This window comes from Chironomus tepperi, unplaced genomic scaffold (assembly GCF_022539635.2).
Source record: "Chironomus tepperi strain 1889 unplaced genomic scaffold, CSIRO-AGI_Ctep_v1 contig_261, whole genome shotgun sequence".
Classification (NCBI taxonomy): domain Eukaryota; kingdom Metazoa; phylum Arthropoda; class Insecta; order Diptera; family Chironomidae; genus Chironomus; species Chironomus tepperi.
The window spans coordinates 878,736-902,825 of NW_027226383.1; the positions used below are offsets into that span (position 1 = coordinate 878,736).

Below are 24,090 nucleotides of genomic sequence, written 5' to 3' on the forward strand. Positions count from 1 at the left end.
AAAAAAAGAGAAAATAAATTCCATTGCAATGTTGCATAAATCATGAAGGCATTTTCTATACAAATTTATGTATTATACATATGTTATAACAGCTTACAAATGAAGAGGATTTTAAATGGAAAATTTAAATATTAAGAGAGGCCCATTCTCTTTACTTTTTATTTATTCTAAAAGCCCTTTTTTTGTACCCCTTGTTCACATTTTTTATTGAGGCAAAAGTTCTTTCGCTTTTGTGTGCCGTAAACATGTTCTGAATGAAATTATTTCCACAATTTTGAATCAAACTTTTGATGATTTCTTTATTTTTTGCGTGTGTTTTGTGTACTTCGGTGGAATGCAAAATTTGCAAATTTTCACAAAGAAAGATGAAAAGTATGGAACGGTAATGGTTGTAAAAAATTGAGATTACAATACATAAAATTAAATTTTCGAGATGAATTTTATGATGATGAGAAAGTTTTTGTGCTGTTAGGTTGCATGTTGAATTGGATTGTGGTTTTCAATTAGAGCTTAGAATTCGTGTTTTGTGTTGAAAAAGTCAACTTTAGTTCACACAAATTCTGCGACGAATTTGAGGTTTATTTTACATATTTCTGCCAATTGTTCAATTCTTTGGATATTTTACACCGATACAAAGGATTCTAAGATTGTCGAGCCCGAGACATTCATCAGTTCCCTTGATGTCTTGATTCCTGTTCCAATCCCGATTCCAGACTTAGTCCAGATTGTTCGACTCATCCAAAACTTCGGAAGATTCCATTAATTTCTAAAGCATACCGTCATGCAATTTCACGAACCCAATAAATTAACATAAAAATTATACATAAACATCCATTAAACACTCAACAATTTCCACTCCTTGATCATCCATTAATTTATCATCATTATTATTTAATTTGCATTCGCATGCATCATGCACTCCAAAAACCCATTTTTAAACTCAAATGCTAATATACATAGAAGCGCAAGCATAAGTAGCAGAAAATTAATTATTTTGCATTCATCTAGTTTACTTTACTGCAATTGATTACGAGTCAATTCACATTGAGTATTGAAACATTATTTTGCCAGCTGAATTCATGTGTTTTTCTGTGTAGAAACGAAATACATGTCTGAAAATGTTTTTGAACAATTTATGAGTTTTTTTACTTAAAATTTAATGATTTTTAAAATCAAAAGTTTTGGTAATTAATTCCTCATTTCTGACAGTAAAAAGCCACACTTTTCAATTTCTTATTCAAAACCTAAAGCATCAAACTCAGTTCCATTAAATATGAAACAATCAGAAAAACAAATTTCCATCTATTCAGGTGAATATTCATCTGTTCAATCAATGCACATACAAAAAAATAATGAAAAATGTGTTAAATATTTCAATATTGAAGTTCTTCTTCATATTCGTTCAAATATTTCAGATGGAGATTTTTGAGACATGCTTATGAATGATGTGTACTATGCAATTGAGATTCACATTCATTTCATTTCCATGACTTTCCTTTCTGTCATTCATTTCTTTTCCCCATTTCATAGCTACAGCTCTCTAAATATGTTATTGAAAAATAAGAGAACGAGACTAAAGTAGAGTAACAAAAAAGCATCAACAAGATGGATAGATGAATGAGATGAAAAATATGACATGAGAATTTAATTCATTGCCATCACACTGCTATACAATTGACATGATAAAGTTGTCAATGCCAGCAATGTTATTATTTTCAAAATAATCATAATCATCATATTTTCTTCATACTGTTGCTGCTGTTGCTCATCCTACTCATAAACATGAAGAGCTTTTTTTTTCATTTGAATTCGACACACAGAGAATGAGAGGAAAAATGTTGTTATTAAAGAATAATAAGTGTAATAAATAGGGGATAGTAAGGACATTACCATAGAAATATTTTCTATCTCATATTCATCCCCATAAAGTAAACTATATTCATGCAAATTTACACAATAGAATGATGAACGACACATGCGAATGCTATTTTTTAACATAATTTCCACATTTTCATGTCATCACCATGATGATAATAAATAAATAACAATATCGTGCAATTTTTCAATATTTGCATACAGCATTATTTATTTTTCCTTATTATATAATTGAAACTATTGTTTGTTGTCGAACCTCTTTTGAGTGCACTTTTCAATTTTAATAAATCTATTTGCCATTTCAATTAGAAGATATCATAATCATTCAATAAGACATGCTTCTCTAATTTACGTCATTATCAAAATCAATACTTTAATTATGTTTGCAAAACTTTCATGTCCATTCAAACTGCAACAATTTAACAAGTTTCAAAACTATTGCTAATTAATATCTAAAAATATTCTCAATTTTCCATTCAACATTTATTTAATTAGCATGAATCTATAGTTGCAATCAACAAAATGAGAGATGCAAAGTGAATTTTATACCAATTAGTAACATTAAATAAAATAGCTTTAATTAAAATAATTGAGTGTACTTGATTCTGATGATGTAATTTTGTCTATTTATTAATATTCATTTACGTATCAATATCAAATCTCGATGACTGATTTTTAAATTTATGAAATGACTCTTTAATTGAAATTTGAAAATTTTAAGTTTCCAAATACTTATTTCACAATATATTCACTATAATCTTTCTCTGACTATACCCCTGATCCATACCATAGATGTGTACCGAGAATGGAAAATAAAAATCCATTCTATTTATCAAATGTTCATGTACAGCATGCCTTATCCCATCCATCGACATGAAGATAACTAGAGATGGAAAGGAGATGTTAAAAAAGCATTATAGGAATTTGTTTGGGATATTTGTAGAGATTTTACGATAATAACAAGCACTTTATGTGCACTCTACAGATTGTCTATTTCTTTCTTTTTCAATCCCTTTTATTCCATTCCGACAAAAAAAAAAAAATTCCCCATGTTAACGTCAATTTCATTAATTGATGAATGGATTACAACAATATGACGGATTTCTTTCTTATTTATTTCTATTCGATTCGAGATTCCAAGTTTTCTGTCTGTAATATAATATTGAATAACTATGAAGGTGGAAAAAAAGACGAAGAAGCTCACAAATAAAAAAAATTGAATTGAAACTTTCAACGCATTCTGAATTCAATTCAGAAACCATTTTATTTTCTTATTGCTTCTACCTGACGAGCAATTACATTCACATGAAAGTGAGTTTTAAGATATTTTTGATTGAGTCTACTTATTCTTTAGTCCTTAAGGGAAATAAGAAGAGATGTTCTTCATCGTTTGAGTATATTAGAGGAAATTAAACAGGCATTTAGAGAAAAATCTATTTTTAATGCATCCATTGGGTATTGCTGCTTAGTTTTGATTGAGATTATGTGTAATTTAAGAGAATTTTCTTAAGTTTTCAAGGAAATTTTAAAGCATTTTCTAGAAAACTTGAAGCTCAACCAAAACAAACATCCAGATAACATCCTGAAAATTCACAAACCAATTTTCCTCAAGAAAAACAATTTCCTTTGAAAAAACCCACAAGGAAGTTGTAACTGATAATAGCTGAACAATTTTCCAATTCTTTTGACAGAGATTCTTATCAGTGGAGAAACTTTTGATTGCTAAAAAATGTGGAGACTTTGTTATTATAGCCGCAAGGTCTGTCTGTAAATGTACTCTAATGTCAGTTACAAAAAGTTTCAAGGTTTTTTCTCATTTTCTTTCATTTTTAAAGTTTAATTTGAGAATAGAATTGAAATAGATAAGAAAGTTTGGTTAGAATTGACTTTATTGAGAATTGGAAGTCAATAAAATGTTGAAATTACTTTAAAAGTAGGAAAATATAAATTTTAGAATTTTTCAAAACTAAAGACTTTGGTTCAAAGCTTGAATTGACTTTTTGATACAAAACCCGAGTCGATTTCGTCGCTCTGCTGAAGACCAAATGAAAAAAGTCGTGGTCTACAAAATTTATTAAATTATCGATCAATATCTCAATCTACTCACACTCAAAGAATCCCAAAAAACATCTAATATGCATATCACACAAAATACATGAATATGTTCTTATCTGAATATTCCTTACCCCACCAAATTCATTCAAGCAACTTCCTTCTTTTATCATCAAAAAATCATCACACAAGCATCACTTTTAGTTTCTTATTCTTCTTCTTTTAACTTCTATTGCTTTTCATTCATGCATCCAATCGTATGAAATTCAACTTCCTCCTTTCATCATTCAAAGCATTCACACATATTCGCACATCTCTTATTTTATTTTATTTCATTTTTTTTTTTGTGTGCCATTCTTGAGGATTGAATTTTTGAAAAGGCACTAGATCTCTCTGTGTTTGAATGTAATGCTTTATGAGATAAGGGCCGAGAGGCAAAATGGAAAGGATGAAGAAGAAAAAAACTTAAATTCCAATTCGGATAATCACATTACGATTTTTTTTTTTTTGGTTCCTTTTTACATGTTTGGTGCTTAGTCTCTGTTTTTAGCGGGGTTTTTGTGTAAAAATTGGTTTGGTTTTTGAATTTTAAGATTGGTCATGTGACTTGATTCCAGACTTGGCTGGACTCTGGGCGTCGGACTGCAAATGGACTCCGAACCCCGTTTTCTTGGAGTCTGAACTCCACGAGAATCCTGTCTACTCTGCCTGACACTATCCTCAAACTCAAAAACGTCATGCAAAGTTTAAAATCCCTCAAAATGCGCTTTAAATTTCATTCAACTTCAAAGTAACATTCCAAAACATTCAGTTTGGCGAAAGCAGTGTGAAGAAAATCATTTCAAAGAAAAAAAAAGTTTTTCATGCCTTTTTCCTCATCTTCTTATGTTGATGATGCCGAAAAAAAAATCCTTCCTTAGTAAAGGAAATGTGTAAAGATTTGGCAGTGCCGTTTCCATATATATGCATGCTCTACATCCACACACGATGAGAAATCCATTTTCAAAGTGTTATTTTCGTTATCACATTTTTTCAGTCAATATGTTAAATGTTTGTTGGAGGCAGTGAAAAAGAAAAAAAAATGAACGGGGAGAGTGAGAAAGGAAAAAAATTTCACATAAAAAAGTATTTTCATATATGAAATAGCTATAATTTTCCATGTGTGCCGATGAACGATATATATATGTTTTGCCTTAAGATTCTCTCATTCTCTTTGCGCTTTTTTCTTGTGCTGTTTTATTTTTATTATCCCCGTTTCGTAATGTTTGAAAAATCTTTCTACATCCCATTCATTTCATACACTTATAAATCCATGGTTATATACACAGAAGAAACGAGATAAATCGTAAAAGCATCGTAAAACAATATAAAAATGTGGTTTGATGATTCTTATTCCCTTTCGTTCTTTATTTATGGATGTATACAAAAAAATTTAAGTAGATAACATTGCCTCCTTCTCAAATCAACAAAATATCGATTTGTACAGCAAGCCACAATCAAAAACATTATCATTCATACACTCATAAATGGATTTTGTATCGATAATCTAACGATAAACACTTTCAATATGAAGTGAACTATTCGATCGTAAAGTTAAACAACATGGAAATCAGTCGATATGTGTCTGATGCTTAATTTTGAGGATTTCTTCAATGACAATTCTCGATTTTGTGAATGAATCTTTCAAATATTTGAGGATTTCTTGTGAATTGAAAAATCAAATTGAAGAAGATTTTTTTTTTTCCATTTGTTGTGGATAATGTGAAAATTTTGAATGGTATTGTGAGGATTTTCTTTGGAACTTATTCTGATGGATTTTTTAGCTTTGTGGAAAATTCAAGCATGTTGCGTATTTGATTGGGAATTTCGATGTTGATTTTTTTGAAGCAGTTGCTTAACTGACATCAGAACTTCCAGAACATTCAAAGAATCCAAAAAATGCAATCAAGCTTCAGCAATTTGCAACACACTTACTCTAGAAAAACATCAATGATCATGTGAAATAACTCATAAGAAATTACAATTGATAATCTTATATTTTCCCACTTTCCGTCCTTGACATCGTCCAATCTTCTATCCCATTTCATCCCTTCTTGAATGTGCGATTCATTTAATCATAACTGTCTTTTTACTGCTATATTACATCATTATATTCCATCTTCTTATATCATTTTTAATGAAATGCGAAATGTTCATTTTTCTAGCTAGCTAGGAACAAAATAACAATCCATGAGCATAACATCGTCCATGAATTATTCTCAAGCCATTAATGCAGAATAACAATATTGACACCATTTATTTTTTGAATCCCCATAATCATCATTACGACGTCATGTCATCAAAAATAATAACTAGAGAATGAAAAGACAAGATAGATAGAGAGAGAGACACAAGCAAGCGAAATGAAAAATAAATGAATGACTAAAGAAATTTATATTGTATGTGCTATCATTAAATGAAGTAAAAGCTGTTCGATTTAATGAAGAAATTGTTAATGTTGGAAGTATGAGACGTTACTTAATGAACAATAGATAATTGCAATAACATTTAATGCAATGGCGGATGTACATGGCTCATTATTTGTATTTTCGGCAGCAAGGAATTTATGACATATCTAATGAGATTTTGATAGGTGATAATTATATTGAAATGTTATAATCATCAATGGTTTTTGGACTGTCGTATCGGGTTTCCTGATTATTTTCGTCTTATTCAGCATAAATTAATTTAATAACTAGGTTTCCATTAAATTTAGTATTTTAAATGAAGTATCTGACAGTGATTGAGTTGTGTAATGGCTTATTAAATTGATAAATGTTGTAAGAATGAGTAAAAATTGGAGAATTTGCAAGGAACCGCTGCACAAAGCTCAAATTCACCTTCAGACATCAGAATTATCCTTAATGCTACTCAAAACTCCATAATTTTACAATAATTCCTCAAAAGTTTACACAAAATTATGCACCACATATCCTTACTTGATCCTTACTAATTTCAATGTATCCTCTCCGCCATATAAGCACATAAAGACCATCAAACAATGTATAATGCTTCAGTAGATTGTTATAAATTTTTTTTTTTATTGTTTCTTCACTTCACTAAAAGAAAATGAAATGTTTATTACGATGATAATGATGATGTTATCATAGTACAATCCACATTTTATAATGATAGACAATGTGGCAAAACTTTCATTTGCTTTATATGCCTCACATATGCTATATATCCATTGAGCAGCAAAAAAAAAAAAAATACGAATATAATGATGGCATTAAAATGAAGAGTCATATAACATACACTCACCAAAACATATAGTGGCATGATTGCAACTGCTTGCTTCTCACATTTCTACGGGAATAGAATGTTGTCGAGAAAATTATAGTTTGTGAGGATTGTATGATATGTAATGAATGACTGAATGCCTACTTTTTTGCACAATTTGCTAGTTTTTTTTTATGGCAATCTTCTTCCTGTAATTTTTCCAACATTTCTTTGTTCATGGGACGGCAAATAAAATTTTTCACAATTGTTCAAGTCCCACTTGACATATAAAAAAATTCAAAGCCTGAACACACCGAAAAAAAAAAATAAAATTGCAAAAAAGGCAGGAATGCAACATTTTTTAATCTGAACATTTGAGAGAGAATTTTAAAAATGTCACGAAATGCCTGAGATTTTTTTATAACGAGCTCACGTACGAAAGTGGTCACTATTCACCGCACTCTATATACATTGGTCGTTTGTTGCTATTTGCCATTCTGCTATCTAAACCAAAAAAAGAACTATATATACTGTGTATATATTTTTAACAATATGCTCACCACTATTGTGAGTACTGCTGCATGTCCAGTGATTTTCCTTTATATTCATCTCTATCTACGTTCCCTTAGACATAATAACAGTTAAATTACTGACTCACATCTCACCATCGAATCATTTCGAGACAGTCGTCTCAAATTGTACATATAATTTTGCACTTATTGTGGACGTTTTTTGGACGATGTGACATGAAATTGATGTGAATTGTTGAGGGTTGAATTTTTGTTACTAGACTGATTGAGTGAATCTACTGTCGCTTTACATGATGACTGTCCTTCACATTCGTGCTAAGGTTTGCAACATTTTTAAAAATGCGCTTTATTCACTCATTTTTCCTAGATTATCCGAAAAACATTTTTCCAAAAGACTTCTTTAGTTTTCTTTTTTTTTGTCAGCAGGTAATGGCCGTAAAGTGTTTTAAAGCATCTTCATGCTCCTTGTGTGCACAATAGTTTTGGATTTTCAAATGAGAGAAAACAAGCACGTTCTTTTTGCATTTCATTTCATCGTTTTTTGACTCTTTTTTTTTTCATATATTTTATTCATTTCTATTGTATCCAAAATCTCTGAAAATTGAGCAATGTAAATGATTTTATTGAACGAGATTTTATTTTTTTTTTTGGAATTGTACACAAGTGGTCGATGCTGATGTCCAATGCATATTTCATGAGCAGTTCATTGAACAAAAATCAGAAAGTCAAAGTGAATAATTTTATTTGCTTAAATGAATGTTTCAGCATGATTAGTTTTAAATATAGCTTTTAACTTTGAAATCTTTTAATTTGAACAGCATTTTTCCTGAACATTATGGTGTATTTTTACAACAATAAGCACATCGATGAAGAACCTGAACAATTAATTTATTTCGAATAGCCTTGTTTATTTGTTATCCTACACACAAGCTGATTGTATGTATTGATTAAAAGAGGAGAAAAAAACAAAACAAACCAGAAACTTTTCAAATCAATCTTCACTTCTTTAGTTGAAGCACTCTTTTGTTTCTTTGTAAATAAATATTGATGAATGTAGGTTTTTAATTATAAATATGTATGAAGATCGACTTGTGTACGTCATATAATGAATAATGGAAAGCTAAGGTTTGTAGGTTGCATATTGTTTGAGAAAATTCTATTAAAAATTTACTATAAAAGCTACAATATAGTGACATAAAATAAATGCTTTGGGATAATTGAAGTTCCAATGAGTTCAAATGAGCTCTAAATAGCAAAAATCTATTAAAAATCCAAACTCAGCCTAATGTAATTCTGAAAATGCCAGATCCAGCACTCTACTACAGTCTGAGTCGGATTTTGATTCGATTTACCATCTTGTGCTATTTTGGATCATTCAATTATCTATTTTCTACTCTAAATAACGACAATCTTACTAAACAGATCTCTTAACTAAATTATTCACTTCTTTATAAAATTTCTTCATTTCTTAAAAACCCAGAAACTGTTGATTTCATTTCCACGAATTAAATGTCAATACGAAGACCACATTGTCTAGATTTCAATAATAAGAATAAACTTCTTCGATGCTCTCTTATTTATTTATTCCATAGATATCAATTTTTTTGTCCTTTTTTTTTGTTTTCAACTAAAGAAGCAACTTCTCTCATTATTCGACGTCGTTGACATTTCTGGCAAGACACAAAAAAAAAGAAAGAAAAGAAATAAATGGAAGCAGGAAGTAAGATGAGAAAAAAAGGAAACCCAAAACATATATATTCAATCGAAACAGTAGTCAAGTAGAATAGAAGCAAACGAAAATCAATTCTATTATGGTAATTTTGTTCTCAATCTATCTGACTTACTCTTTGTTGCCCTTTCTACCATCATCGACATTTATTTTCTTTTTTCTCAATGGTCTTTCTCTTTAAAGCGGATGTTCTGATTGAAAAGGAGGTTGCATAGATAGTTTTTATATGACGGACTTATTCAATAAAGCTTTTCAGTTGAATTTTGTAAAATTCAATTTAATTAACCACTTAAAATGCAATAATTCTTCAAATGAATTTTCCGTCCAATTCTTTTGATGCAATAAATGTAAAGCAAAGTCTTACTTTAAGTCAAAGAGAACCATATACACAAAAAATATATTACATAGAATCAGATAAAGTTCAATCTATAAACTAACAACATATCGATACTTTTACATGGATTCTTTTTTATTCTGTTCGAACAAGAAAGGGGGGAAATAATATGTATGAATGTATGTAAGAATATACGACATCAGTAGATTCAGTGAATTATGTGGGTATGTTGGCTATCTGACTCTCTATTACTAGATGAAATAGATAGCAGTCGTTTTTGCTTGGTAAAATCGCATACATAAAAGAGAAAAAAAAACTAATCCGATTGAAAATGTTCAGAGACGAAGGACATGAAGGATACAAAAAAAAACTGTGTTGAAATGTCGTCGAAATGCATATGGAATCACTAATAATCCCCAGAAGGGGCTTTAGTATCATGTTATGTATTTTCCTAACTATCTTGAAGACTTCACATTTAGAATACTGTAATAATTACAAGATTTCATCTAGACAAAAGCATTTGAGCCTTAGAATATTATAAAGCAACAGCTAGTTGTTTCCCCTCATGTCATTTCTATTTTCCACGATACTCATGTGCGTATGTGGCATTGTTTGTGTGTGTGCATGTTGAACTTATAGTATAGAGTGTGTATCATGCATACAAATGAGCTGCTATTTGACATATCGGTGCCAAACTTATTAAGCGAGCATCTCCATAATGATTATTGTTGTTCGGTGTGTGTATATATGTATATAGAAACAATTTTGTATTGTATATATGCGGACTCCTGCCGCCATCAAGTGAAATAGGAAGGAGAAGTCAGAAAAATAGTGAAAATTAATGGGAATATGTATGCGGGATGTATACATATGTATAATATGAATGTTGGTGGTTTGAGCAGAAAACTGTTGATTAAAGGGATGGTAACTTTTATGGTATCTGATATCTGACAAGATTTTTTAAAAATTTGAATTTTTTGACTTATTCTCAATGCCGTTTAAGGTTGTTTTAAGTCTCTAAGTGGCTCATATTAATTATTGTTGATCAAAACTAGCAAGAATTCTGAATTGACGATGGGTGGAGGCCGGAATTCATCAAATCTGGTTGGATTCAAAGGCATGCTGGCATCATTCGGCCATTTTTAAATATCCCCTTTTATCCCCTTGAGTATAATACCATAAAATATATCCAAAACAATCCAAATCGCTCATAAAAATACAACAAAATCTCAATTTCATATCCCCATAATTACAACGACCGTAGTCCATGGATATCAAACATTAAAAAAAAATTCTATGCATATATTGACTTGTAATTTTTGAAAATTGGAAAACATAAATTTAAATTTTCAATAGTCTGTGACGTCCTCTATAATTTATATTTTTGTTTTTTTATTTCATATTTTTTTCCCACACTCGAGTAGATTTTATTGCCCTCACTCAATATGTCACACAATTCACAATTTTTCTAATACATAAAATTATATTTTATATTGAATGGAAAAGTAGCAACAGCCAAGTGGAATTCTTTTTTATATATTCTATAACCTTTTTTTATTCATTTTAATTCGGAAAAGCAACAGCAGTAGCGAATGTTGACCAATAGTAATCATGTGTATGCCATTTAAAATACTGGCACGTATAATTTCAATGTGTTTTTCCCAATTGTATGTGCCGCTTTTTCTGATATTATTTTTCAGTGGTTTCCTATACTCCTTTTTCTGGTTACGACAATATGAACCCGAATAATTTTTTTTTTGTGTATATTTTTATATTGCTGTTGTATTATTCATGAAAAATATATATTTTTACATTGAATATTCTGTGACAATATTATAGAAAAATAGAATGAGTTTATAAGTTAATTGACAAAAAAATATTTTGGTTTAGGATGGGTGTGCCCCCTAAAAAAATGGAAATTTTTTTTTCTCCACATTTTTGGATATTTGTGAAAATATTAAACTTTTTTTTTGTGTGTTGTTGCTAAAAATTTCCATGATGGTTAATTTATGTAGGAAAAAAAATATGGAAATTGTGGCGACAATGCCTGCTCGTTTGTATTTTTCCCATTTTTAATCGATGTCTATATCTATATCTATATAATTTTACTGTTGGTAAAACACAGTAAAAATGTATGATAATTTATTATAGTTTTGGCACATTGTGAGATGTTGCCATCACGAGTCATAAAAATTCATTAAAATGTCGTTTACTATAGTTTGCGGTTTTTTTTTCGTATTTTGTCACATAGCAGTAGAGATGAGAGAGGAAATTAGAGGGAATCATGAGGGGAAATGAGATCAGAGATTGCTTTACCAAAAAAGTTTAGTTCTTAAAAAAGACAAGATGAGACACTGATGACATGGAACTTATATTTAATGGAAAAAATTAGTTTTTTTTGATGGATTATTGCAGTTAAAAAATTAGTTTGAAGTTTAAGAGTTATTTTTGGGTAGATTATGAATGAATTTTCTGATTTCAATGCTGGACTTCCATTAAATTTCTTCAATGTGTCCCAAATCTATCAGTAATTTTATGCATTAAACTGACCCGTACTAACCTAACATAAGGCAAGCTTAAATTAAAAGTTAGACATAATTTACGAGAAAATCATAAAATTTCTGTTGAAACCTTCATCAGAATTTCAATTATCATCACATTACCCCAATTTTCGTATAATCACATAAAGTGCTTCATTACATCAGCACAAGATTAACGTAACGACAAAATCCAATCACCTTACATTCTCATATTTTTCATGCCTCATTGCTCATATCTAATCGTTTCTCTCTCACTCTTTGCTATCTGATGACAATGAAAATTGATTATTGCTGTTGTTTTTTTTTTTTTGTTCCTGCATATCTTCTCGCTATGTACTTTTTTCAAATCCATCCATCTATCTACATATCTAGCCTAGCATAATATAGCATTTCTCAAATTCATTGAGCACATTGAACAGAGTTGAAATGAATTAAAATGATAGTCAGAGGCATCACATTGCTGCATCAAAATCGAATGGGGATGATAAAAAAAAAATTAAACTTGAATGAAATATTTCTCGACTATTTTTCGTCTATGGATGAGTATAAAATGAAAAATTGCTGACGAAGGAAGATAAAATGGATAGAAATACAACCGTATGATTAATTACCAACGGTTTAATTATTTATTTATTTTCCGATCTTGAAATATGAGAAATTTTTTTTCCACTCATTCCTTGTTGCTGTCGATTTTTATACTTTTTTGTGTTTCACTATCTGTTTAAAGCTCGAATTTCGAATAAATGTTAGAACAGCAGCAACATACTTCGCCTTATCATTTTACAAATCGATTTTTATTGCGCTTCACCCTCCTGTTGTTTATCGCTTCTGTTGATGATTTTCTTATTATTTTCTGTGCGATAAACTTTTTTTTTTCCAATGCTTACACAACTTAGTATATTCTCAGTTATATTTTTTTGAAGCAATATCAATAGCAATGACATAGAGTCGAGTTACTACCTAGCATCATATCGATGGAGATAATTCGCCAGAATCAGACTGATTCACTACCACCGTTTGCTTTACTTTATTGTAATGCATCTGGTGAAAAATAGAAATGAACATAAACATACACGATTTGAGCTTTATGTTACCGCTGATGCTGCCGTTGTTATTCTTTCTTCTTACTCTGTTATTTTTTTCTGTGTTCAACTTTCAACCTCATGCCGTTCGCTCGTTTTTGTTTGTCTCATGTACATGTGTGCATGCTATTCTCTCACTCTACATCTCTCTTACTCTTTCTCTGAATGTTGTTTTTTCCGACTCGCTAAACTTTTCACATTAAAATCGATGGCTCAACATTGTATGTTAATAATACAGAAAAAAAAAACGAGAGAAAATTCATATGTAGTGGATATGGGGAAAAATGTAATAAAAAGAATTGGTGATGCGAATATGTGTAGAACTGGTTATAAACTCTCGACTGCTGAATTAGACAAAACAGAAACAAAGCACACACATTGTGAATGAGATTAAATTTCTCATTAAATTGATTTTTTTTATATATATATTTAAGAGCTGGTTGAATGAATAATTTCTCCTTGAAGTGATATAGAGATTAAATTGCTTGGGAAAAGTGTTGGAATATTTATTTGGGTTAAATGGATTTTTTTTTGCTTTTTGCATGCAATTTGGCTCATTAAATAAGGTTCTTAATTTTGAAATGTTCTTCAATCTTCAATTAATTTTAATTTACAGGACAAAATTTCAAAAAATCTCAGTAATTTTCAAGCTAAACTAACTGTTAAAAATCACTTCCATAATCCCCAACGCAATTCAAATTAAAAGTAACATACATGAAATGTTCATGTAAAAAACATTCTTACCTATTATGTCCACAGTATTCATGATTACAATAATTTTAATAGGTCAACCCTTGCTTCAATTTGAGCAATTTCCCGAACAAATTTCATGCTCTTCCACTTCAATATTAAAATCATTATCTTAATGACCTCCATACGAATTAATTTTTTTCTTTCCGTTCGGTTCTCGCCAAACTTTTTTTTGAACCCTTTTTTTTGTGTGTAACTCAACATGTCCATGTATTTTAACGTACATTCTCCTGTGGAAGCAATTCAATGGTTTATAAAAAAAATATCCTGTGTGTGTAGATTTAGAGATATAAATTCGTATAAAAAAAGAGCTGGGTCACAAGATTATCCACTCAATGCTCTTTCTCTCTTACCCTCACTCGACCATCAGAGCAATAAAAATGTATAAAAGATTAAAGGGTCAAATTATTATTTCTCTTTTGACTGCTACTATAGTTTTGTATCATATATTTTGATGGGTAAGAAGCCTTCTCATGCATAAAAAGTATAAGAGTTGGTTCCTTTTTTTTGGGAATATAATTCACCGCACCCCAGTTAAGAAGAAGAAATATCAGCATATGATAATGATGATGATGGCGTTGATTTTCCATGAAAAAACACTGAGAAGAGGCACAACATTATCATAATAATACTTTTAATGTTTCTAAATTTTCATTATTAAGCCTCAATTCTGCTCCATTGTTTTGTGTTCCTTGCTTTTCTTCTGGCTCAAGGGTTGAACACTCATCCCATAATTTGAACTAAATTCAACTCTCAAACTCCTCAACCCTTGATTCTTTCATCACCGCGAACAGCAAGAAATCCACCATGAATAAAAAAAGCTGAATGAATGAAGAGTTCGTCCATAGATGAATATGCTACAACATTGGAATTAATAATCAGGTCGATGGTTATTCAAAAAAAAAAAAACATTCCGCAGACAACTCCACGGAGAGATAAATGTACACACAATGTAACAAGCGATGAATACATATTGATTATAATGTCGTTCATTTTAACTCATCCTTCCAAAACAGTTACTTTTTTTGTAATGCTGCTGATTTCTGTACTTACATGTTATAAACTCACTCTTTCATGCAATTTCATACAAATACATACACATGTATACAGAACACTTGCTGTTAGATTCTGAATTTTTAAACTCATCATTCATTAGATAACAATAAAGTAAAGGGAAATGGGGGTTGATGATGTGTATTATGATGATTATTGTGTATGGGAAAAATATACATTTATGATTTTATGTATTTAGAGAATTTTCAAATTGGAGTTCGATGTTCACCGGAATAAAAAAAACTGTAATGTCAATATACATGCACTCATAATAGAGTCTAGTGTCGTGGACATTGAGGTGTAGATGAATAAATTTATTGATTCGATGAGGAGTGAAAGGCTGTTGCTTTTTGGCTTGTTTTAAGATTTATTACTTGATGCTTAACTTGAATATTGATGGCTTAAAAGTACTTAGCCTTACCCAGCTGAATCCAGCACTGCAACTACACGTATAATTATCAATTCAAAAAAAATTCATATTTACACAACATTTTGTTCCAACGTCCCCCGCCAGCAATTCAATTTAACTGCCTATACGCTCTCTCTATCAACCCACTGCTTTTCATTGCCAAAATAACAAAAAAATAATAATATCAAGTAGAAAAAAAGAATTTTTCTAATCATCGAACCAAAAATTATTGTTATTGTGGTTTGTGCGATAAAAAATAAGTATTTTGAGGGTTACGTAGTACATACAGTGCCATTAACCATTATGTTACCACCAAAAAAAATATAAAAGAATGAAAAGGAAAAAACAGTCTATAAAAATTTACATTTTTGTGTATGGAAAATATCTTACCTGACTGTATAAATTGATTATGTGATTGTGATTGTGTAAATGTATATGTATGTATAGACTGTATGGACTATGGTCGACTAAAGAGACACACTGATATAGTAATCGATAAAATTAATTTTCTTTAATGATGTAATTTTATTGCTTCGCGTTTCCATTTTTTTTTTCTCTTCTTTCTATTTTCCCAGTTGTCGCCCTTTACTTCCTATTTCCCCATTCATTCATTCATTCATCTTTTTTTGTTCATTCTGTATATTCTATATGCTATATACTTACCACATGTGCTGTATATGTGTGCTGCTTTGACTATATACACATATAGCACACAAGTTGATGGCCAATTTTGTTGCACATTGAGTATAATGACTTTGGGGATGTTAAGATATATTCCACATACATGGATGAATGAATTGTATGGAAACGGAGATAGTGGAAGTGGATATGAAGAAGAAATTGCAATTTACAATTTTTCTCCATATAAAAATTGTAAAAATTGTAAAAATCAAATTTCACAAGCATACAAAAATTGAGAAAAATTGTATTTTTACAATTTTTATGAAATTATTATTCTACACGTGTTTTCTATAATTAATAGAGATTAAAGCGTATAATTGCATTTTTTTTAGAGGTTTTCACCTTAGTAAAAGAAAATTGATTCTTAATTTGGTTTTTCTGTAGATTTTTCAGACTAATATAAGAAATTTAATACAAAATTTAAATTTTTCGATGGGTTTTTCACCTCGAGTAGGAAACCTGAAGCAAAATTCGGCTTTTTTGAGAAGTTTTTTTGCTTTTATTAAGAAACCCGAGGCAAAATTCGGCTTTTTTGAGATGTTTTTCGGTCTTAATAAGAAACCCGAGGCAAAATTCGGCTTTTTTGAGATGTTTTTCGGTCTTAATAAGAAACCCGAAGCAAAATTTGGCTGTTCCGAGAAGTTTTTCGCTCTTAATGAGAAACCCGAGGCAAAATTCGGCTTTTTCGAGAAGTTTTTCGCTCTTAATGAGAAACCCGAGGCAAAATTCGGCTCTTTTGAGAGGTTTTTCGGTCTTAATAAGAAACCCGAGGCAAAATTCGGCTTTTTCGAGAAGTTTTTCGCTCTTAATGAGAAACCCGAGGCAAAATTCGGCTTTTTTGAGAAGTTTTTTTGCTTTTATTAAGAAACCCGAGGCAAAATTTGGCTTTTTCGAGAAGTTTTTCGCTCTTAATGAGAAACCCGAGGCAAAATTCGGCTTTTTTGAGATGTTTTTCGGTCTTAATAAGAAACCCGAAGCAAAATTTGGCTGTTCCGAGAAGTTTTTCGCTCTTAATGAGAAACCCGAGGCAAAATTCGGCTCTTTTGAGAGGTTTTTCGGTCTTAATAAGAAACCCGAGGCAAAATTCGGCTTTTTTGAGAGGTTTTTCGCCTCTAATAAGAAACCTAAGGCCGAAATTTGCTTTTCCGAGATGGTTTTATCTTGATATAAGAACATCGATTCATTTTTTCGAGTCATTCAATAGAATTTTCCAAAGATTTTCGCTCTGTTTTAAGGAAATCGACCCAAAATCAAAACGAATAACTATGAATTTCAGTGTTTTTAACAGGTTTTTCTAAGTATAAATAATTAAAAATATATAAATTTAATGAAAATTATTATATTTTGTCATTATAATCATTAATATCATCAAAAATTATAGAAAGCAATCTGAAAAAATATTTTTCACTTTTTAAAGACTTGAAAAAAATTTCAGTTAAAATCAAAAAGAATTACAATTTTTACAATTTTTCACAATTTTTTTACAAAAAATTGTAAAAATTGTAAAAATCCAATTTCACAATTTTTTTTCTAAGAGAAATTGTAAAAATTGTAGAAATCAAATTTTTTACAATTTCTTCATACAAATTTTAAGAAATTGCAATTTCTACAATTTTAAAAATAGTGTCTGACCCTTGGTATCCACTTAATTGGAATGAGCACAAAAAAAAATATAAAAATAAATTTCTCACCCTTATCTTGATATTAAAACAGAAACAGTAATAATCTTAATGTGATAGAATGGCACAACTATGTGACGATGATGTGTAGATGCTTTATCGGTCCCTGTTGAATATTTATTCAACTAACTCATTCCTCATTTGTCTTTTTTTTCCATCCAACATCATTCACCAAATCACAAGCGAATTAATCATTGTTGGGCTGCTGCTGCTGCTGCTCTAAACTACATTTCATTTCTTATAATGCATTAAATTATATACACAGTATGATAACTAGATGGATGGGTATCTTTCCACTACCACTAAAATGACTGAGTGAAAGCTAATAAATGTCTGAGTAATTTTTTTTAATAGCAATAAATTGCAAATTGTACATCAAAAAAAAAAATGGAGAAAATTTTTAAATTTTTATATTTCTTCTTTTACTCGACAACATTGCAGCAAAAGTCATTTTTCATTTTCTTTTATTTTTATATGAACAGCCATCAGAAATGAAAAAGTTTCCTTCACTTTAAAAAGATACGAGAAAAAATATAAATTGTAAATTTTGTGAGAGAATTTTTATTACGAAAGTGAGTGACATTGGAGCAGTTGGGTTAATGAGTTGTAAGTTTTAATGGAGTTCCAGGAGGTGGCTATCAAAATTCTTAATATTAAGTGTTCGAAACCTTGAAGTCTAAGACTTTCTTTAGAAATGAACCCCCATCAGCAGTTAACTATTGATCTAGGCTATACAATGTCGACATATGAATCTAGCTAGCGAACACAAGCTCTATTGAACCTATGAACCTTTAACAGCCAACCAACCACATGTTCAAAACCCCAACTCTTCCACAAAAGTCATCCATACAAAAAATAAATAAAATTTACAGAACGAAAGTCATTTATTGCAAAATGCAACGCCAGAGAGAGCAACGAGATATTTCATTCTTCTGACTTTGTGATTGGATTTACAGACAAACATATATACAGACACCGAGAGTGAGAGAAACATACCACGATAAATGAATGAATGCATATATACACTATGTAAAGTTATGAGTTCTCATGATGATGTCGGGGTGTATGAATGGCGAAAAATGCAAATTCTTGTAACATTTTGTTGCAAGTCTGCTTACTGTTTTGCTACTTTAACATCATTTCCATCATCATCATGAAGTGAAATGAAGTGTGAGGGTGGAGAAGACAGCAGCAACAGAATAACAGAATGTTCCACTGGGAAATCTAATTATAATTTTCTTTTCCTATTCACTTCACTCACTTGAGATTAAAGTTTTCGTTTCTCTTCTTTTCCATTTCTGTTTTGTTCCTTTTTTTTTGCTTGGTTTTTTGTTCCTTGTTATGTGCTTGAGTCTGATTACTAATGGTTTTGGTACTTTAAGTATGACAATTCGTTGATATGGACGATTTGAGGCGTTCAGTTGTGGAATTTGTAATGAGTCATGGTGTAGGGAGGGCGACCATCTGCTGTATTTTAGCCGGGATGCTGCAGTGCTTTTCTGTGGCTGCTGTGTCCCGACAATGCCTTGAAATGTCCCGATTTTTTTTAAAATTCCTCTTTAAAGGTTCTTTTTGAAATATCAGGACATTTTGAGGCTTAATTGTGACAGCGACAGCAACGTCCCGGCAAAATTGTAACAGATAGTCGCCCTAGTTCGCTTAAGGATGAATCCTGTAGAAATTTCTTAAAGAATACGAAAATTTAAAATATCAGACATCATCAATTCCTTTCCAATAACCAACAATCTCCTTCCAATCACTATCTGCAGCTCCCCACTTTAAAATTGAATCAACAATCAAAGATAATTATATTAATCCTCACATAAAAAAGTCTTATTCATGTCTCAACATACTCTTTACTTTAAGTCACTACCTTCTTGTTTTTGTAACAAAAAATAACAAAATTCTTTGACAGACACATAGTGTGAGAGCATAAAAAAATTGAACGTAAATAAAAAAAATAATAAGGAGACAATATGAATGAATAATATTGAAAGGTATGAGGTTTCTGGAATAAGACGAAAATTCTATAAATTAATATTAATGTGATGAGGTGTATGTGCAAGAACAAAAAATAAAAAGGAGAAAAAATACAGAAATAAATTGTATGACAACGTGTGTTGTGGAAATAATAATCCATAATAAGACAAATAAATTTTTATTTTATTGATTTTTACTTTGTTCATTTTATTGTTGATGTGGTTAGTGGATGGAATAAAATGGATTAATGAGTGTTTTTGTGTCAACAATTGATGAGCCTAAAAATATAAATTTTATCGTCAATATTCCTTAATTTTCTAAAATTATCTACATTACAAAATGCTCTAGTTTGCCATAAATTCAAGAATTTTATCGGAAACAAATTAGTCTACCCCATTAAAAACTCCCTTCGGAGACTCACATATTACTGTATCACCCCCCGTTCACAAATTACATAACACATTCATTAACAAGACAATATTTATGCGTCTCAATTTCAAGAGTAAAACTCATGCATGTAGGAAACGAAAAAAAAAATTGGAAAGTTTTCAAAAAAAAATAAGCATTTTTATTATCTCCATTCCAAGAAGGTGCAAAAAGAATTCTTTATGTTTTTGCTCTTCCTCTCCACCCACAATCTTTCTTATTTATCGCTTGAAAGGATGCGAAAGAGAATTTTTTTGTTGGAATGGAAAGGCAATTGAGAAAAGATGTTACTTTAGCAGATGCTGTTATTCACACCTTGTTTCAATCTATAATAATAACAATAATACTATAAAGTATGTGTTTTAAGCCATATCCACATATTGTACGTACATAAATGCATAATTTAGATCATTCCTTACTTTTGTTCATTCCTCTTAGGATTTTTGTTTTCCCAAATCGACTTTTATGCTTCATATGATGTAATCGTGAATGCTTTGCCTCATTTAAACGTTTTTTTCCCATTTTTCCACATTATGGTACTTTTGGCTATTTTGTATGTGAGATGACTTTTTTTCTTATGTGTTACATAAATGAGCGACCGAGACAGAGAGTAAGGTAATGGTCACTTAAAACAACCGTTACAACTCAATATATGACATATATGCTGTATAATAAACCATTTTTAATATCAATCTTATACGATGACACGTTGACAAAATATTGTATTATAAATAAATGTATTGTGTGCCTTCTCACATACATTATTTTATCAATATACAGATATATATGTTGTATGAAGTGAGAGGAAGGATGAGGATTTAATGGCCATTATGGTGCCATGTTCTTTTTCCATTTTTACTCTTCCATCACCATGATTCTCATCATAAGCCAAAAAAAAAGAGGAAAAAAAACATAATAAGCTTTTATGTTAACATTAACAACATGAAAATGTGCCTTTTAATCTATACATCTACGTAGTAAAAAGTGAATGAAATACACGTGTGTGATGGAGTGAATGTTATGAGCTTCTGGGTTTTTAAAATTAATTGAAATGAGAGAGTTTGTAATTTGTTTGAAATTAGGGTACGGAGGGGGATCAAATGGTCGTTCATTCTAGTTACGTAATAAATGAACAATCCCTAATTAGCATGTAATTGTAAAAGTATTAAACTACTCTTATTTTCTACCCAAATTATCCCAAAATTACTCAATACACATAAATCACCAAAATTTATCATCCATCAGCCTCACAGCATGGAAGTTATTCTATACAAAAATAAATATATATAAGCATTATCATTCACTCATCAGTTGATGAACAAAAAAAGATGAAAGAGCAAAAAAAACCCAACAAAAGCAAGAAACACAAGAAAAAAAATTAAATAAAATTGAACAACTAGACGCCGCCGTCAGTTTTCTTTAATTAAATTTTGATTATAATTACAGTTTAATGAAAGAATGAAAAGAGAATCTCTATGGACATGTAGAGTGAGCGATGAAGGAACAAAAACTAGTTCATAGTCATAGACAATACATTAATATGTATGAAATTCAATATTGTAAGTGATGTGATGTGATGTGATGCGAGAGATGGATGTGGAAAGAAGAAGCCATTCAATCTATTCAATTTTCATTTATCCATTTATTTTATATTATCGACCATAGGGGAATATTCTCTCTTTTTTTGTCTCTAAGCTTTTCATTGAATTTGAAGCAAAACTGCAATTAGGATTAATTTTTTAAATTAAATTTATTTACTTTTTTTATACTCATGTGGCTGAATGTCTTAATATGATTTGATAGATTTTCATTCTTTGATTTTACAGGAAAAGGATTAGTTAAGGAATTTTGAAAGATCAAAAGATTCTTTTGTGTTTTGAGATTATTTGAGATTAAGTTCTGGTTTTCTTAATAATTTCAATTAAATCTGATTAAAAAGCTTTTGTGTATTTGATATATTAGTTAATTAGAGATGAGTTAAGAGGAATTGCTTTGTGAATTTACAAAAAATTGTAAAAAAAGTTAAAAAATCTCACCAGAAACCTCAGTCAACATTCTTATTCACTTCTGCACACGCTTCACTCTTAATTCAATAAATTACCCAATGCACACATTCCAAATATTTTCCTTTAATCAACTTTATTGATTGTAGAATAAATCCACAGAGTTTTAATTAAAAAATCTCAACTTTCATCTCGAGAAAAAAAATTTGAAATTCACCACTGGACAGTAAAATACACACAAAAAAAAAACTACGAAAAAGAAGAAGAAAACCACTCAATTTTATACTATTGCCATAAATGTTTAAAGCAACCAATGTGAACATTCATTATTCATGCATTTCCCAGCAGCAGCTGCTGTTATTTCTGCTACAAAGTAAGGAAAAAAAATGTTTTTCATGCAAGTTACTTTTTTTCGTTTCTTTTTGGATGGGACAAAGGCAATCGCTAAGTTAAAATATAAAAAAAGACGCCACTAGAGGATGATGAACAGCAGAATAGAATTGAATGCCCAATATTTTTTCGCTTCTGTTAACTTCTTTTTTGTTGTTGCTATTCGCTCTGTTTTCTCAAGCTTTTTTTCTCATGTTTTTCCTTCAAATGTTTTCATTTCTATCGTTTTTCTTTACTGTTCTTGGTTTGGATTTTTTTTTTTTTTCATTTAGCGCATAAATTTGCAAGAAAAATTTTGTTGTTTTTCAATTTTATGGTTTTTATTCTACAACATAGATGGATGTGAAAAAAATGAGATGATGATGAAGGCAAAAAAAGAACTAAAAGAGAGATAAAATGAATGTAAATAATATGAGGAGTGGAAATAATTACACGCTAGAAAAATTACAAATTTAATTTGAATACATTATACAATAGAATTTTGGTGTTGCTTGATTTTTATTCATTTATTCACCATATGAGTCCATGAATCGTTTGAACAGAGTGGACATGATTGGAAAAATTTCAATTGAAATTTCAAATTATTCGTCCAAAGTCCTCAAAGCAGTGTTTCACAGCAGACAATATTCAGAGCTCAGTTGCTTCCGCGAAAAGCACAAATTGATTCTTCTTCATATTCTTTACTGGCCGAACAGATCTTCAATGACCAAAGATCTCTTTCAGTTGGCGTCTAAAACTGGCTTTATCGATAGCTGCCCTTTGTCAAATACCAATACCAAATGCTGCACTGTATTTTTCAATGGCCTCTTTTCAAGAGTTCTTTGGCTGCTCTTTTGTCACCTACATTGGGAGCTTCATCAGGTCTCCCAATAATGTACCCTGCTCATTGGAATCTGGCGTGGTACCGGATTTAATTTAGTACCAAAGACACGTCGTCCTAGTGTCGAATTTAGGAACGATTAACCGACTTATGCTTTTCGGGTTAGCATCCCACTTAATCCCACTAGTCCAATCCTAATTGCAAAATTTTCAACATCCTCAAAGTAAAAAAAATTCATCCAATTTTCTTTATTTTTCTAAATCCCTTCCAAATCCATACAAAGCACTTATTTTTCTCACTTTCTCTGTACACACATATAAAGCACAAGAAAATGAAAAGAAAATCATTGGACCTAATAAATGAATGAGAAGATTAGTAGAATTGAAATCCCAATTTTTTTTATATTCATTGAAATCATTTTGACCGTCTGTAATTCGTTTTATAAAAGGGACATGAAGCATTCACCGATACAAGTAGTGGGTAGCTGTATTGCTGT

The 24,090-nt window shown here is 30.3% G+C and overlaps 1 protein-coding gene across 12 annotated transcripts in view; it reads left to right on the top strand.

The window, feature by feature from the left end:
• bru3 (bruno 3) overlaps positions 1-24,090 on the top strand; it is a 286,566-nt gene that overhangs the window by 144,173 nt on the left and 118,303 nt on the right. The window lies entirely within an intron of this gene.